The 19039-nt window shown below is 33.7% G+C and overlaps 1 protein-coding gene across 1 annotated transcript in view; it reads right to left on the reverse strand.

Moving 5' to 3' along the window:
* LOC118183947 (cytochrome P450 315a1, mitochondrial-like) overlaps positions 1-18814 on the reverse strand; it is a 123290-nt gene extending 104476 nt beyond the window's left edge. The window contains exon 1 of the mRNA XM_085820406.1: positions 18790-18814. The gene's annotated coding sequence lies outside the window, so the exon portion shown is untranslated. The remainder of the gene's footprint in view (positions 1-18789) is intronic.
* Positions 18815-19039: the final 225 nt, after the last annotated feature.

Below are 19039 nucleotides of genomic sequence, written 5' to 3' on the forward strand. Positions count from 1 at the left end.
CATATATTAAACATATTCTCATAAATTCATATCGGCAAAAATTTGCATTGTTTGAAATACAAATCAGATTAAACAAGTTTGACCATTTTGCATGATGTAAAAAATTTCAAACATTAGCGAAATTCCCACTCTTCAAAAAACTCACGGCAGATATATTTTCTGAACTTAAACTAAAGATATAACAGAGTTTTTCTGATTATGAAAAAGACATTTCCATATTTCAAAGTCTACATGACTGTGAAACTGAGGAGTTTCCATCTGACCTTCACTTGGAATTGATTAATCTGCAATAGCACGGCATGCTAACAGTTGTGTTTAGAAAATTGTATCAAACCCACTTCAATAAATTGTAAGGTTCCATTACGTTAATCTAACCAGTTATTATGATTTAGATCTTTATTGTCACTTTTCCTTTCCGTTTCCCTACCAGAATGCAAATCAGATTAAGAGTATTTAAGGGGAGACTTTTGAATTGTAAGACAGAGCGCTTTTCTGCCTCTCGAGACGGTGTTTCTAGTTTTTTTGCTAGCTCAGACAAGAAGAATGTATTCTTCGGCTTTGCATTATACACTCATGTCCATAAATTAAGGATAATTCGGAGTCACGCGGAAATCGAACTCTAAAATAAATATATCCCCTGTAAAATCACTACACACATCTTCAAGAATCATATGCAAATTTCAGGAAGTAACCAGATATTAAACATATTCTCGTCATTGTGACGATGGAACGTCATTCGGCGTTGTAACTCTGGGGCGGCCTGTGCTGTAACGTCTACTCACTTTACCATCATCTTGGAATCGTTGCCAAAGCCTGGAGATGACACTCTGGGCAATTCCAAGTTGCCCAGAGTGTAAGAGAGTGATATATAAGGAATGCAGGCAAAGAAGTAAAATTGTTCGCAGGCGCTTTATAAGCATTTCAGTGCAATAACCGAATAGTTATGACACAAAAGACGCATGTGGATGATATTTTACGTGTTAGAATTATCGGCCGTCTGGAATGTGGGCGTACCCAACTGGAAGTATCAGACGAACTTGGAATTGCCCAGAGTGTCATCTCCAGGCTTTGGCAACGAGTCCAAGATGATGGTAATGTGAGTAGACATTACAGCACAGGCCGCCCCAGAGTTACAACGCCGAATGAGAACCGATATTTGGCAATTACTGCCAAAAGAAACAGGTGGAGCACAGCTTCAGACCTGTCTCGTCAGCTCTCTTCAGCCATTGGTACGACAATTTCAAGTCAGACCGTGTACAGACGCTTAGGGCAGATTGATCTATATGCTCGTAGACCTGTCAGATGCGTTCCACTTACTGCAACTCACTGTCGTCTGCGGTTAGCCTGGAGTAGAGAGCATGCATTGTGGACATCACAACAGTGGGCTTGTGCGATGTTTTCCGACGAGTCCAGGTTTAGCTTGCAGTCTGATTCTCGCCGGACTTTCATATGGAGAGCTCCAGGTACCCGTTACCACCAAGAAAACATCATTGAACGACACCGTTACGGTGGTGCAGTAGTGCTCGTTGGGGTGGAATTATTCTGGGTTCCAGAACTGACCTGCATGTTCAAATTGGAACCATGGCAAGCCAAATCTATCGGGACGTCATTCGGGAACAACATGTACGTTTGTTTCGGGGCGCCATGGACGCACAATTTGTGTTTATGGATGACAACACCCGTCCTCACCGTGCAAACATCGTAAGCGAATGCCTTCAATCGGAGGATGTCACCCGTACGGACTGGCCAGCATTCTCACCGGACTTGAATCCAGTAGAGCACGTGTGGAACATGCTTGGCCGACGATTTGAAGCCCGTCAACATGTCTACCGGGACTTCGGAGAGCATTGCTTTTTGAGTGGTGTAATATCCCCCAAGATCAGATCATGGAGGTAGGAAGTAAGAAGGAGTCGCCCTAAACAAGTTTCTCCGTACCCTGCTCTGAAGCACCGGCGATCCCTACGTGGTGACCAAAACATTGGGTCATTTATCATTGAGTTCTATGGGATTTGACGCGTTCGGGTGTAAATATTTTATAATTACGTCGCAAATATACATATAAATGTATATATTTTCTTTTTCTACAACACTTCAGAATCCTAAGTATATGAAAACAACATATTTTTAAACATTTCATTCTGAACGGAATTAAATGCTATACTTTTCACAGGACAGTTTTCTCAGAATGGTTTAATTTGAATGAAATATTTTCACAAGTTTTCGTTAATTAAATTAGAAAAAAAAATTAAGGTAATTTGATTTTATTCGGTTAAGGTACAATAATTAAGATCAAAGTTTATTGTATTATTAATATTAAAATTATGCATTATTTCTTTTCTATTTATAGAGCTTCTTCCTAAAATACTTTCTTAAATATGACATGATTTTTTGGCTTCTTTTAAATCGAAAAATGTAAGTCAATTTATAATTAATGCTCTATTGGTTTCATTTTAAATTAGAGAATTATTAGGAATTAGCGAAATACTTTAAATAAGTATTTCGCTAATTCCTAATAATTAAATAGGTATTAAATAGTATTTGACTTTCTCTGAACATTTCTGAAAGGGAATAAAATAAGTTTTTTTTTAAGTATTATTTAAAACTTGTAACTGAGTTATTATAAAATGTAAACGGAATAATTCTTTTAATTATACTTATCAGATTTTCTTTTTTTTTTTTTTTTTTACCCTTCATTTCAACAATACATATTCCAAAACTCTTTATTACGTTCTTAAGTGCGCATCTCATAGCATTTGCTTTACAATACCTTTTAACAGATTGCTTTCCAATACGAACAATTCTTGCTTAAATAGTTTTATAACGCATTTGTCAACAGGATTTCAATTTATGTTTACTATTCAATATTAAGGTTATTATATATTTAGATAACATTTATAATCATTATAAAATAGATACATTTAATCATTAGATTTCTTCACAGTACTTTTACAATTGTTTATAAGTGAATAAATTCTTCATTTCAAATACGTTTATAAATAATTTAATGAATATTTAAGTATTTTGTCAAAGGCAGATACATGCTTTTTGCAAGCACATGCATAAATACCCATACATATTTCCTATTTATCATTTCCGGCATGTGCAAATCTTTAATTTCTGTGCATTCACTATATTTTTCGTGTAAAGTAATTTACACTAATTTAGCATACACCCGAAAGTTTTACATAAAAATATATATGAATATAATTTGAATGAAAATTATAAGTATTATTTTTAATACCCACTCAAAGGTCAGTTTTTCTTCAAAATTCCTCCACGATGGCATCTCTCTCTTTAGGCAGATAGCCCTTGCATGCGTTACTCTATTTAATAAAACCTTATCTGACCTATGTGCCTAATTACAAATATTTTAACATACATAATTTTATATTTACATTTAGCCATCAAGTTTCAAACTTTTCAAATCTTCTAGAAAATAAATTTTGGCAGATCTCTTTTAGCAATTTTCTTAAAATCTATATTTTTGTAGTGCAACAGCTTATAATTTTATAAAACAAATTCATAATCAAAATCGCTGTTGTTAGTTATCGAAAAATAACCAAGATGTGATTTTTGCGTAAATGTCACTAAACTATACAAATTGCTATTATCCATCCCACTATGAATGTTTCTTTCATGCGAAAGTGTCCCTTTTTCGATTTCTATGGAATTGTCGTGTGTCGAAATACTATCAGAATCTTCTCAAGCGAGCTTCTGAATGTAAACAAAGAAAAACCCCGTCTGGTGACCCAAGCTTCAAAGCAGTGCTTCACTTCTAGCGCGGAATGGCCCCTCCTCCCTTTCCTACCTCCATGGATCAGATCGATAATTTGATACTCAGCATGCCTAGGCATTGTACGAACTGTATTGCATCGTCTGGGAGACATACAATTTATTAACAATCATACCAACCATCTAATATTGGGTTTTGTAAATATGTTTTTTTTTTTTTTTTTTTTTTTTTTTTTTTTTTTGTAATTTGCTCCAGGGAGAAAAAATCGCTATTTTTTTTAATAACATCAAACATGTAGCATCTTTTTTTTTTTTTTTTTTGCTCTTTACCTTTTGTCTAATAAATAAGCTTTACAAATAAGTCAAATTTATTTTGCTTCTAAATCTTCCTTTGCCTGATTTTGCATTATCCTTAATTTATGGACATGAGTGTAGTTACCGATATTTAAAATGTTAGGCAGATAAGAAATTTGAACCAAATTCTCGTTAAATCAATTGTGTAGTTTTTCTACTAGGTTTTAAATTGTAAAATTGACTGTTACTTTAAGTTACATCGCCATAAGTGGTTGGCTGATGTTATCAAACGCGAGATATGCACTTGTGTTCTAGTTCTGCTTGAATAAAATGGTTTGTTAAACCTTCTATCCACTTCACAGATCTTTTCCGACATAGTCGATCTACATCTGCGCGGAGTTTAACTTAGTTTATACTAACAAAGAACACTAATTCTATATTTCTTCACCACCAGGGTTTGATGATTGTGTCCCCTTATCCTCAGTAGCCCTTTAAGAGAGGGAATATATTAGATATTTTCTCCCTCCTTTCAGCACGCCTTCATGGTTAACTGGAAGCACGCTCAAGGGTATTCAAAAAGTCTGGATTTCGAATTCCGGAGAGGGCACTGGGGATTTCTTCAGTTTCCTGACATCGAAAATTCTAAAAGACTCTACGACTAGTACCTGAGTAGTAAAGGGTGGTGCACAGTAATTCATCACCATCAGTATTTGGCGGTTGAGTCTCTCATTTCCACTTTCGCCCTTTAAAAGGAGAAATAACAGTAAAGATCCAAATCATTATGACTGGCTAGATTAACATAGCGGGACCTTAGCAAAACAACTTTCGAAGATAAATACGATGAGTTAAAATCATATACACTGAAATTATTTATATCTATATCTGGGAGTACTTACCAATGTAGAAGGACATTTTTGAATGATGTAAAATCCAAACAAAAATATTAATTAACAGATGATCGTTTGCAAAGAACTTTAATTGTAGAAAATACTAAGTTCGAACTGCAGTATTTTAACGTATCATACCAGAAAAAGCACATTCATCACATTAGTACACAATTTAACCTGTTCCATAATACGTTTATTAATAAATGAAAATCTTTTATTCTAACTTTTAAATGTCAGCAAATATTATGTAAAAATACCACTTCCTAGTAATTTTTGTCCCTTGAATAGATACATGTAAATATCTTCGAGTTTGCTACCTGGGTAACCAAGCCTAAAATTTTTAAGATCTAGCCCTTTCTAAAAAAGTGTTGCTGGCCCCTAGATTAAAGGATAGATCAGTTTTATTCTTTAAAGATGCAAAATCAGTTTATACATACATTGTTTGCCAAAGTTATCTAATGTGGTTTAAAACTGATATAGTATGGAAGAGGTCATTACAAAATTTGCCGATGTAATTAGTAATTTCATTTTTTGAGTCGCAAATGCAACAAGTTAGCTTCTTTTTTTATGAATCCACAAATACAGAGCGATTTCAAGATTCTATTGAGCTTACTAGGACGCAGGGGTAAAATCGCTGAATGCTGGTAGTTTGACTCTTGTATAAATTCCGGCGAATGCGCTAGCTGCAGGGGAATTTTCGTGATTTTCCCCTCATGTAATGTGAATACCAATCAGTTTTCCTTAAACGTCCTCCTGGAAGAATCCCTCGTTTAAAGCGTAACCTTCGAATGCTTTGTTGTAATCTAAATAATTCTAATTCTAAATAATTGTAAGCCATTGCTATTACTATTTATTTAATACCCAGAATTAACTTTGAAAAAATGTCTTTCTTCCTGTCTTCTAACAGAAAATTCCAAAAACACAGCTGGGAACAATTTAACGTCTATTATATTTTAAGTATAAAAATATGAGGACATACATATTTTGCTGGAAAATGTCTTTAAAATGGTATTTTGAAATTTTTAATGTGTATAATTTTACATATGATCTCTCAGTCATTCAATCAGCAGAATTTTTGAAAAGATAATTTGAAATGAATGTGATACTTATTTTAATTACCCTTCAGAAACGTATCCTAAAATATTGGATAAATGAAATATAATGTGCAGAAGTGGAACTGCCACACATTTTTAAATTTGTCTTCAGATGTACAGATATCATCCCTCCGAGATTGATCTACTATTTTTCCACATTTGATTGAATTAAATGATACTGCAAGTACTGATTGTGAAATATCCAAGACCTGGAACTGGTTACAGGCGAAGATATCGCGGACGAAAACTTCGCAGAGAAAATAACGCAAGGTGAAAACATCGTGTTACATAGCATTATGAAAGAAAAGAAGGCAAGAAGATAACATCGCGATCATGATGATCATGACGCTAAAACACCATGACGTACAATATCGTCATCGAAAATAAAGCGGTTCAAAAACATCTCAGTTTTAAAGCATCATCGTAAAAAATACCGTGGTAAAAAATAAAGCACCTATAAATCAAGGCAGGATGATAACGTTCAGGCATGCGTTTTATAGGCTTCAGATGTTCTAAATGTATATTACCATAATTATTTGGGTTCACAAATCATCATGCGAACATACATTTATAACTTTTAAAAACTGAAAAACAGATACAACGATTTTTTAAAACTACGTTGCTTTTGAACCACTTTATTTTCGATGACTATTATGACCACGATGTTTTACAACTGTGATGTTTTCTCTTTGCTTTCTTTTCTTCTGCGATGTTTTGTAGGACGACGTTGTTGCCTTGCATTGTTTTCTCCTCGAACGTTTTGATCTACAGTGTTTTCGGCTGATACCCTGAAATCGCTTCAAGACGGCCGCTCTCACGACCAGATAATTTTGGTCTTCTGAGATGGCCATCGCCTTAGAGAACAAGAATATCAGTTATATTTAAATACCGTTACTTCATTATATTCCCGAAAATAAAAGTCACTTGCAGAGATTTCTCGCAGTGAAAAGTTTCATAAAATACGTTATTATCAGTCCCCCCCTCCCATCTTCTTCTACTCTTTGTAAATAGAAATTTCTTTTCAATTATTTTTTCTCATTGATAATATGGGTAATTTCTGAGAAATATTTCGCTGAGGTGATATTCGGTTATATAAAACATGTTCTTAATAAGCCGTTTCTTCCCTTATTCCTGCCTTTCTTAAACTGAAAGTTCTCGATGCAGTTCTCTGGATTTAAAAAACATGTTACTAAAAGTTTATGTGGAAGATTTTCTGGACGTTCAATTCTTCTTATTGCATGGCTGTTTGGTGCTCTGGTTGCCATGTATAGAATAAAACCTTTCACTCAGACGATTCCCTGTGAACATTGTAACATTTCCGCCATTTTAATATCTTTATGAAATGCTACTACGATGATCTTGCTAGACCTGTAAATCTCGCCCAGACCTAGAAAGAGAGTGTAGTAAACCTCTAAATTACTTCTCTGAGAAGTACTAGAAACTGGAATGCAATTTTAATAGAAGTTTGTTTTTAAGTAAATATAATCTAGCCAAACCGAATTTACTGCTAGGGATTTAAATTAATATACTGGTTTAACTACCCTAATTCGGCAAAATTACCAGTTAAAACCAGTTTACAAGAAATTTACAGGTTCTCCCCCCCCTTTTCGAAAACATTTTTTGAAAATACAGAGGGAGTTCACCCATTTTTGTAACGATTTTGATTTTCTCCATGAATTTAAATATTAATTTTAAAATACAAACGTGACTGCCATCAAATTGGAATAAGGCTTATTTAGCGTCTGCAGCACTGAAATATTCTTTTCTTTAAAGTGTCGCTGAAAAATAAACAATGGCTCGAAGGCTTCGGACAGGCTTTTTTCGCTGCCCGAAGAAAAATACTCTTATTCCAATTATTAGATGTGAAAAACATGGTTTTAATATTTTTACACGTAAAATAAGTGACATAATTAATGCGAAAGGAAAGAAACGTCAGAGTTAACATCTGACTGAGGAAAAGGCAAAAAATGCATACCTAACAAAGAAACGTACAACTCCTTACTAAATCTAAAGCCGCATTTCATGCTTTAAAGAAAAATCCACCTCCTTCCCCCAAGAGCTATTGCAAAATCTTTGAATATCTCTGCAGGAACTGTGAACAAAATCATACAATCTGATTTAAAGCTAATCAAAATTAATTAAATAAATAAATAAAAATAAATAAATAAATAAACATGATATTCATCGCCTAACGCCCAAATACGTTTCTCGGGTAAGACTTTGTGCAGATTGCTGTAGAAAAATTATTTGCCAGGGGATCGTTACGAAATATATCGTTACGACTGATGATGCTTAGCTATTCTTATCTAATTGCAATAGAAAAAGATCGATTTACTACCGAAAAAGGATGAGAAAAAGACTTAATATGTTGCTTCCGATAAAACAAGGAAAGTTTTTCTAAAGGTTTTATGGTTATTACTGGATTCTCTTATAACGAAAAACTTAAAATAAGGAAAGTAGAAAAAAAATGTCAAAATTGATTCGGATTACTATCAAAAATATATTTTAACACTTATTTTTAAAGAAGAAATTCCATCTCTTTATCCAAATAAACTTCACTATGCTAAGTTCCATAAGGATAAAGCTCCAAGCCATACATCTAAATGTACTGCTCTATTTCTTGAAAAATGAGAAATGAAAGGGGAATTGAAGCTATTCCCTTTAAATGCATCCCGCCCAAGTCCCTGATGTGTCTTCAATGGATTACTGTGCATTTGTACGTATAAAACAAGCTCTTTACAAGCGGCAACCCAAAACATTGGGTTGACTCTGGAAGATTGCAAGGAGAAGTGAAATAAAATCAACCCCCTGATGCTTTAAAAAATCGTTACAAAAATGTGTGAACACCCTCTGTATAAGAGTAAATAATACAAAAACAAACATTTTATTCAAAACTTATCAAGCATAACAAAAAAAAATTGTATAGAACTGATGATAGGTTACATCGATGCAAGGAACTTGGAAAATGAGCAACGCCCTCGCCAGAATTTGCACTCCGGACCTCCTGAATACACATCGAGTGTGCAATTATTTACAAACTCTTATTTGCCCCATATTCGGGATTTTATGCTTTCGTTAATCCTAACTACTGATCATTCTCTGTCGCAAGAGATTTTGAATTGTTGTTGTTGTGACTTATCTCGTTTGTCTGATATCAGAGCAAGCCCACGAAATTCACCATGGCAAGGAGGCAAGATTGCGCATGTGGCTGGCAAGAGCATTGGCCACCATGCAGGTGACAAGACGCCTTTGCTCAGCTCTGCTCTCAAATTTGAATGAGATCCCCCCAGGGGGGACGGGTCTCATAGTCTCCCACCCCTCTTCTCCTACAACCAGCTTTTTGAGAGGACTTTTAACTTGCCAAGTACTTAGTGCCCCCATGCCACTCAGGCAGTATGCATATACAAACACCCATGCCTTCTCCGGGATCCGAACACGGGCCCTTCGGTACGGCAGTGAGCATCGCTAACCACCACTCCGGTTAGGCGGCAGATTTTGAAATGTAGATCACTTAAATATTCAGTTGCGCTATTACTGTTATCATTGTGTTGTTTTAGACAATTTTTTATGTCATAACTTAATTTGACAAATGCAGCTTAAAGCTGTTGAATTAAACTTAGAGGACTTCAAGTGAACACAATGAAATGTGTTCTAGTTGTCCGTTCCAGGAAATTATCTGATACAGTTTTTGTAAAACAAGTTGTGGATTAGGCTTACATTAATCAAACGTAATCGTTTCAAACACAATTGCGAGTGAACGCAAATGTAGCAATTACGGATATAAGGCGGAAACGTCTTTAATGAACAAAATGTCATAAACTGTGCATATTAATTAATTAATTTTTTTCCATTTTATTCGGGCATATTCCCATACAGATTAAATTTAGCACATACATAAAGAATAATGTTAAAAAAGAAAGGATTTGTTATTCGCGTGATGCTCTTTATTTGCAAATTTAAGAGTAGCTGTTTGCAATGTCTGTGAAGTCATACACACAAAATACCACAATGTTGTTATTAAGTTTAATCATATAGCTATGTTTACTTATTCGCATCTTGTTGGATAATGGCATTTAATTATTTTATATTATTGCATCTTTTTATTTACTTACTAGCAGCTACACCGCCAGCCTTCGTCTGGCTTTTAAATGTACCAGGAAAATGCCTAAAGGGAACAAACACCAAACGTTAAATTTAAAAACTGCGCAGAATTTTACTCTGCAGAACTTCATTAAGGGGGAAAAAACCCACAAATTTAAAAAAAATAAATAAAAAATAAAAAAAATAAAAAAAATTACAATGAAATAAGGGTGCTACTTTGGTAGACGGTTGCACGGATTTTGGCGATTTTCCTTTGGCGAGTAATACAACTTATGGTAAACCCATTGCTAGATAAGTTATTTATGGTAACCGATACTTTGTTGTCATTTTATTTAAAAAATAATGCGTTTTATTGTGCATAAATTCCGTGTTTAAAATATTATTTATGGATTTTAAATATTAAAAATCAATTTAATTTTGCATTTTTATTTGAAATAAAAATTTTATTCTTTATCATATTTTATGAAATTTTATGTTGTGGATGATGTAATCAATGACGTCACCTTACTTTAAAAGTAATTCGTTTTAATATGTATAAATTTAATCTAATGTTTTAAACATTATTTATGGCTCTTAAATATTAAAATACAATTTAATTTTGCATTTTTTTAAAAAATGATTTTATTATGTATGAATTTTTAAATAATTTTAATTCTAGCCGTGATGTAATAAGCTCTCTGATTGGTTATAGAATATTTGTGCATTAACGAGCTGTAATCAGCTCCCTGATTGGTTACTGACAATTTGTGCATTTCCGCGCCGTTTTAAAATTTAATTTATATCTTCGAATTCCTTCAAAGATGTCTTCAAAAATGTTATCTAAATTATGATTCTGATTTTTTGTGGTACTTATCAATAAACAACAGGTTAAACACTCAAAAAAATGTAAGTACATATTTTTCTTTTATTTTATAATCGTATACTTCAATTTTTGTTAAAAAAATTAATACACTATTTTCAAAAATTGCTGAGATAATTATTGTCACATATGTTTTAATGTTAATTATATTTTATATAACGTATTTTAAAGTATTTGAATTTAATAATATTCTAATTCTTTTAAATGATGGTAGGATGGTTTTTAATTCGATATTCAATTTCAGTAATATTTTAATCTAATTAAACGTTGGCACAATGTTTTTATAGCGGTGTTTTTATTCTCTTTTTTGCTATATGAAAGTAATAATAGCCTTACTTTAGTATTTTATGCTCATAGTAAATGTATTTATTTACACTTGCCTGCCATCTTAAAAAACGACATTTTCAACAAAAAATTAATCCATTACTTTTAACTATATTTATTTAAGTTTCGAATACTTTACTATGCATAAAAACAGCGTTTTTCAAGATGGCTGACGATTATAAAAATCGCGTCAACAATTGCGCCAACGTAAATCGCCAAAAATCCGTGCAACCGTCTACCAAAGTAGCACCGAAATAAGCAATATCCCTTAAACCAAATATTAATTATACTAATAAATAAATTAACCAACTTCCCGTTACAAAATTTTAAGAATTCAAATGGTATAAAGGAAGTTAAAAACTTTCTTTCCTAAAAAAATCATGCAAAACTTTTATATAATTAAATTATATATAATTTAAACATAATATAAGAAAATACAATTAAATAAGCAATAAATCTCATATTTTCGAGAGAAAACTATCAGCAGTCCAGTATCCAAAGAAATGAATGAAAACCTACTGCCAAAACCGCATTTATAAAAGAATGAAACTATCATCAGAAAACAATAACCAATCAAAGTTGTGCTTTGTGAATGACATAATTCAAAATATGCAAACTTCTTTGCCATTAGCTAATAAAGAGAGGGGGAAAGGAAATTCTTTCTATTGTGCCTCGCGAGACACATGCGCGTCAGAATAAGAAGAGTGCGATGTGCATGCTGCGTGTCCAAAAATCAAAAGAAAAAAAGCATCATTTTATTTCACATTTTCTACAGTCAGCAGCCTGAATGAAAAGCTGTTGCCAAAACCGCATTTTTAAAAGAATGAAACTATTCAAAATGATACGATAAAATCGAAAAGATAAAATAAAAAAAAAGTCTGATTAGAATTTTGAAAATCGCTTCGAGGTGCACTGGCTCTTGTCTAGATGCACCTATATACCAAATTTCGTAGCCCTGGGTCTATTAGCTTACGCGCAGCACGAACGAAAGACACACAGACTCTTTCTTTTGTTATATGTAGAGATTTACCTTATTTGTTATTTTATGGTAATTTCATATTTAAAGCGATCCGAATGGAAAGTATACTGTCAACCACCTGTGACTGACGCAATCCGTACGGAAAGTATACTGCTAAGTCAGCGGCCGCAGGTATGGTGTTTAACGTGTTAAAGAAGAACTGTGAGATACAATACTGAAATCTTCTAGCGTTCTAACCTTTGCAGTATGAATGAAGCAATTTTCTTCCCTGTTTCCATGCATTTTCAACTCAGAAGACGACAATTTTCACTACTACCTTATACCTTTAAATAGTGATTTTGTATTCTCAGTAGTTTTTATCTGCGTTCTGAAATAATTACAGAATTTCGTGTCGATTTCCTGAAGTTACTCTACATTTATAACATTAATTGATAAAAAATATTAATACTTCAATAAATTTGAAAATTTTCTTTCTCATTTAATCTATTTATTCAAGAAATATTTACGATACTTAGCATGTAATAAAACTATACTTTTAAGATAAAACACTGCATAAAGTACTTCAGGATAAAAGTCCTGAAGTAGTAGGCAGTGCCTGCATTACCTATTTAGCAGAGAAACCCAATCAAATCCCCTAATCGATTTACTTTTAAATTTTTAGTTCATAAATAAAAGTTGAGTTCATAAATAGAACTTTGAATTATGTATCAAATATTGAGCATAATAGAATAAATTTTAAGCATTGAAGTACATTAATTTTTCTGGGTTGTTTGATTGTATTAAATGGTAACAAATTAAATGGTAATAAACTAAATATATTTGAAAGCTGCTGCCGTATTTGAAGAAGTAAAAACGGAGCCGATGACACCTTTGGTTATTGAAACAAAATTTGGTTCCTTCTATAGAACGAAAATTTGAATGGAAATAAACCTTACGCAATGTATGTATTTTACCGATCAGACTCCGCATAACTCAAAATCTTGAACATCTGTATGCTTTTATTTAGCCTCGATGCCTGTATGTTCTGAATTTAAATTAGAAAAGAAAGCATAATTTTTTTATAGAAGTTTATGGATACAAGTTCAATTTGTGTTTCTCTTTTTCGTAGTACCCAGTGAAATACTACGCTGTATACGCAGGGAATTCACGAGATTTACAAGTACGCCTTGTAGTTGTTTATTTTGCACACAGAATGCATTTTACATTCTACTGAAGAACATTTTGATCTGCAAGGACAATTTTTTTTTTAAATTCATCAGCAACCATATGGTTTCTAAACCATTCATCTGCTGTGATAATCTGATATCAAAGATACCAGACAATGATACTTTTTATTTAGAAGTCAAACAACAAAAATCAGCATTATATTTGCAATTTTGCACAGGACTAGTTTCGATGGTTTTACCGAACCATTATCCTGAGCTGCAAAAGAGCAAATGAACGAGATAAGATATAGTTAATAATATATGATATGATACTTTTGTACCCTGGGCGGGAGAATCAGCAGCACTTTATGACCAGGAAAAAAAAGAGTTCACTTTTGCTATTACATTATTTAAAATGATACGTCATAAATTTGTATTGCATATGAGAAGGTTCTCCGTGTGTCATTTGTTCCTTTTCTGATTACAACAATAATAAAAATACCTTCCAAAATATTCTGTTTCATGTAAAAAAAAAATTTTTTTTTTTTTTTTTTTTTTTTTTTTTTTTTTTTTGAGCTATGCCAAAGTTGGTCTTTAAGAGCCCATGACGGTTGCTGATATTGCTCCTTACAACTATTGAAAAAGAATCTATATATATATATACATTAAAGAACTGTGCAGAAATTAAGCATGATAAGTTTGTCATAAAACAGTTACAATGTTTTGCAATGCCAGACATCAGCCAGAAGCTAGCGAAGATTGATAGAAACCGCATAACTCAAAATCTTGAAACTAATCTAGAAACTAATCTAATTCATGACAGCTGTTTATGAAAAGAGACAAGTTTGTGTCTCTTGACCTACAAAATTGGATTTAAAGAGACAAAAAATTGTCTCGAGCCTGTAAGGTAAAGTACACTTTTTTTACGTCGTGTGCCCGTTCAAGTCACATCAAAGCAGTTCGCAAAAACAAAATGAGGCCAGAAGACATGATGTAATCGGTGTTACCCACTAAAAGAAGGAATATTTGGCGGGTAAATAAAGTTTTTATCTTCATCCTTATATTTTTCTCTGTGTTTTATTATTATTCCACATGGAAAAGTGCTTGTACAGCTTAATGCCCGTTTTTTCACAGCGTGTTTATTTTTGAATCATGTCAAAACAGCGGGGGAAAGTAAGATGAGCCCAGAGGACAAGATTAAGTCGGAACGAAAAAAATATTGCTCAGACGAGCGTGCCCATCCTTTTAACCCTTTCGGTACCTCCTTCGTGTAAAAAGCGTGATTTGTGACGTGAGGAGTTGATGAGGGTTCTGGTGCGCGGAAGTAACGCGAAAGGGTTTATATCGGGAGGGGGACAGCTGCCAACGATGATGATGATGGTTGACGCCCAGATTTCTTCCGATCCCAGCTTTGAAAGCCAAACGAAAGGATTGTTTGCTCACATGGCATTTCCCACACCAGAAAAGTGCGCTCTAGGAAGATTATCAACGTGTGCTGCTGCTCTATTAATCAGCGGTGCGGGTTTTTTGGGACCACCAGATGGTGCCCCAAAAAAAGGGCCCCAAAAAATTTCAGGCTTTTCCCTCTCTCTCTACGACGACACACCTCTTTTCGCCCGTTAGGGGAAAAAGTGCACAAAGGATTATTTGGGAATCCCGCGTGCCTACCATGCCAAGGACTAGCTGGCTTCATGGATGTTCCTTTTCCTCCCCTTTTTTCTTTTTGTTTGTGTTGTTTGTTTTTTCGCCATTTCTTCCAGGTGTCGGGGGCTCGAGATGGTGGGGATGCTGCGATCATCACATACAACACCGTCACGAATTTATCTCGGTTGTCTTTCTCAATGATCATCCATCATTCTCTTTGCGAACCAACTGACTCACCACATAAATTCAGTCTCCTTTTCACTTTTCCGTTGAGCCTCAGAAACAATTCGGATGACTTATTTAAACCGAAGGACGGATGAGGAGGTGAAACTTCATTAGACGAACAGCAATCACGTCACTTTCATCAAGGGTAATGTCTGTTTCTGAAAAGCACAGTTCAGTAGATCTTCAAATAGTCGGACTAACTAGGAATACAGCCTATTTGGTTGTTCAAAAATCTAGGTAATCTGTTGCCATCTGTACGTTAAATGTGTAATTATTAGAATACAAGTAATGAACTTTAATCATATTTTTTGTTTTTGTTTTGTTTTGTCTATTTTTATCCATTTTAAGTCTGTCGTTTTATTTTATTTCAGCAAAGATTATAGTACATTAAAAAATAATACTTTTATTTCAATATTATGTTTAAAATTTTGTAAACTCATGAATTTTCCTTCCCTCGAACAGAAAATTTTTAAAAAGCAAGTATGTTTTCCCTATCCTAATGTTCTAGGTACTAGTTGGATACTAGTAATACTGGCCACAGCAGCCCGAAAGCACATGGAAAGAATATATTCATTACCCTATATTCCCCACAACCTAAATGGCGACTGGGTGAACGCAGTAATAGAAAAATGGCCAAACCAAGTTAGTGACAAATTATTGCCTACTATATTTGAATTTTGGTGCAACTTCTAATGTAATTAGGCATTTTTTACTACAAAAAATCTTGAAAAATCAGTTGTACTCCGGCCGAGAATCGAAGCCGAGCCTCTTTAGCTTCAAGTAGTAACTGCTACACTGTATGAGAAGATAAAAGGAAAACCTTTTGATTCCATACAGTTTCATAAAATACTTTTATTCTCATGAAGTAAAAAATTCCACACAAAACCATGCGATGTAAACCAGAAAGGTCAATCACAGTAGAACGGTAAGACCGCTGAACACTAATATTTGACGCGTTTTTAGTTCCTGACGAACAGGTTAACTCATGGGAAATTTTGCGAAAGTGTGTAGCGTGAATATGGGCCACCCTCTCTGAGAAAATCCTCCACGAAGGCATCCCTCCACATATGGAAGACAACCACTGTGCGATTGAGGTTTTGCCTTAACTCAGATAATCCTGTTTCTAATTTGTAAAGCGAAAAGCTAATGGAAGGGAACTAATTGTAGCTACACTGCATATGTAAAAAATAAGTTCATTGCTAATCTTCCAGGTACTGACTAATCTTCAGGATGTTTGTCTAACATATTATTGGAAAAAGAGTACTTTTTATGGGTGTCCGACGCATTTGGCATATTTGATTACGGTAAAGCACTCTAGGGCTATCTGCCTAACAGGAGGATGCCTTCGGGGAGGACTTTCTAAAAAAAAATTGGCTCGTATCCACGTTATACACGGGGGGAAATCATGAAAACGAGCGTGCAGCCAGTCCATTTGCCTGGAATCGAACCCAGATCGAACTACTGTTTTTCAGCGTCTTTAACGCACAGTCGCTCGTGAAATTTATGACTAACCAAGACACTAGAAAAAGCAAAGGAACAGTAGGAATATTATAGATTATGTAACTGCTTTATCGTTAGAGATTATAGCCTACTCGTCACCGAAAATTGTAAGCCAATCCACATGTTTTGCAGTTTCACCTAAATTAATTTAAGAAGCTTCATAAAAATTATGTGGTTAGGTTTTATTTTATACACATATATATATATATGTTTTTGTGGTGTTAAAGTAAAGGAAAAATTAAAAATACTCAGGTTAGTTAAAAGAAAGCTTAATCTTATTTGACTAAAGAAGAAAATAAATGATTTAGTGTCAAGAGTTCTGTACACATGGAATGTTGAACTAGATTCTGGATACCTAGATTATCCGAACAACTCAATAAAATTATGCTGTATTAAAAACTTTATTAAGCTAAGCTTTCTGAATGTCAAAAGAAATAAAGGCAAAAGGCGAATGCGTATTTAAGATCTAGCTAGCAGAAATAAGTATATGGTCAGGAAACAGTGAATTAGAAAAAATCGCCTACTTTTCTTCGCTTATTTCCACTATGCTAGCTATTTCTGAATTTGAACCAGCAGACAAAATAATTGCTGAATTGTTTACTTGCTCAAAATGCGTTAAAAATGAACTAAAATTTATTTTAATACTTTAGTTATACTTTTATAGAAATGAAGTGTAACATCTCAGGGTGCTTGTAACATCATATTTGCAATGCAAAAAAAATGAGAACATACGTAAGGAACACTTTTTCTTTTTTGTTATGCGAAGACCATCTCAAAATTTCTCTGATTTCATCGAGATAGTAAGTTGTCTCCACTTTTCAGCCTTTAAATAAATTAATTAATCTGGTCTCATAGATTTAGGAACTGGCCATCTTCTTAAATGCCAATAGTAAGAGCACAAGTTACTGATTTAAAATACTCTATCGAGCATGTGCTATCGTAAAAATAACAAGAGTTCACATTAAACAGTTCTACCATTTCCTTTTGTTGCTTAACATATTGCTTCCATCGTATAAGATACCTGCCGAGACAGAAGAGTACTCGTGTACCACAAAAAAATTCTAGGAAAGTTGAAAATATACATATAGATAAAATTCCCTCAAAATTTACAAAATAAAAGCGGCACCTACTAATGTTTCAAATACAAATCCGAAATAAGGCTATGGATTAAAATGTAAAGTATCGGTAATTCTACGGGTACAGTGGAAAGCCGATTATTCCACCAATTATGTGACGTGTTCAATAATCCTAATATTCCATTTTTTGAGATCGAATCACAAATCAAAATTATTTATAACATAAGATCACGATTTATCTCATATAAAAAATTAAATAATGGGATAATAAATATGAGGAAAGCAAAATGATTCATATGAAACAGCAATGTAATACAATGAGAAAATAAATGAGCATTTATGTAAAAGCTATTACGCTTATCAAAGTAGGAAATACGATAAATCAGCTATGCCATCATTGGGATTCGAAGTCTGAATTTTCTGACTGCCAGATTGACGTACTACCAATCCTACCACGAATGCATACAGTGGGGGAAGGCAAAAATTCTTTGCAGTTACATATCGGTGCAAATAATCCTGGGTATTAGAAGTTAAATGATGATGAGTTTCATGTGGTCTATTTAAGACGGAAAAAAATTTTGGAAAATGAAAATGAATATTATGATCATGTTCCAAGAACATCATATAATGGAATGCTTAGTAAAGTAGTTAAAGTAACTAGTATTCCCAGTTCCGATATGCCACAAATAAAAGAAACATTTTCTTTAAAACAAAGCAATTCGAATTTTTTTTTCACTGATGATTAAGAAATATTAAATAAATCGAAATCGAAATTATATATTTTAAAACGGGTAAAAGAAGGCAAATACTACTTGCCTTGATATTATACCTACTGCTAATAGAGAGTAACGAAACTAATCAGCTATCCGAATCAAGGTAGATTATTTTAAGTTCCAATAACGGTGCTTAGAAATTATTTGATTACATACCGTCAGTATTTCCAATTACTTCAGAAAAGAATTTGAGAAACCGAGCGAAAGTGGCATATCGCCTCTTTCTTCTTGTAATTTCTTTGATACTAGAATCTGTTTCGTGCTACGATCATACTCAAGTGATAAAAATTGTTTATCATAGTAGTAACCCGGGGTACTCAGGAGCTCAAAGGATGCCGCAATGACGTAAGAGAACAATGGATGACGCAAGGGGGGCGTGGCCTCCGCCATCTTGGATTTCCCCGAA

The sequence above is a fragment of the Stegodyphus dumicola genome, chromosome 7 (genome assembly GCF_044657685.1).
Source record: "Stegodyphus dumicola isolate Sdum_Otavi_A_Nest chromosome 7, ASM4465768v1".
Lineage (NCBI taxonomy): Eukaryota > Metazoa > Arthropoda > Arachnida > Araneae > Eresidae > Stegodyphus > Stegodyphus dumicola.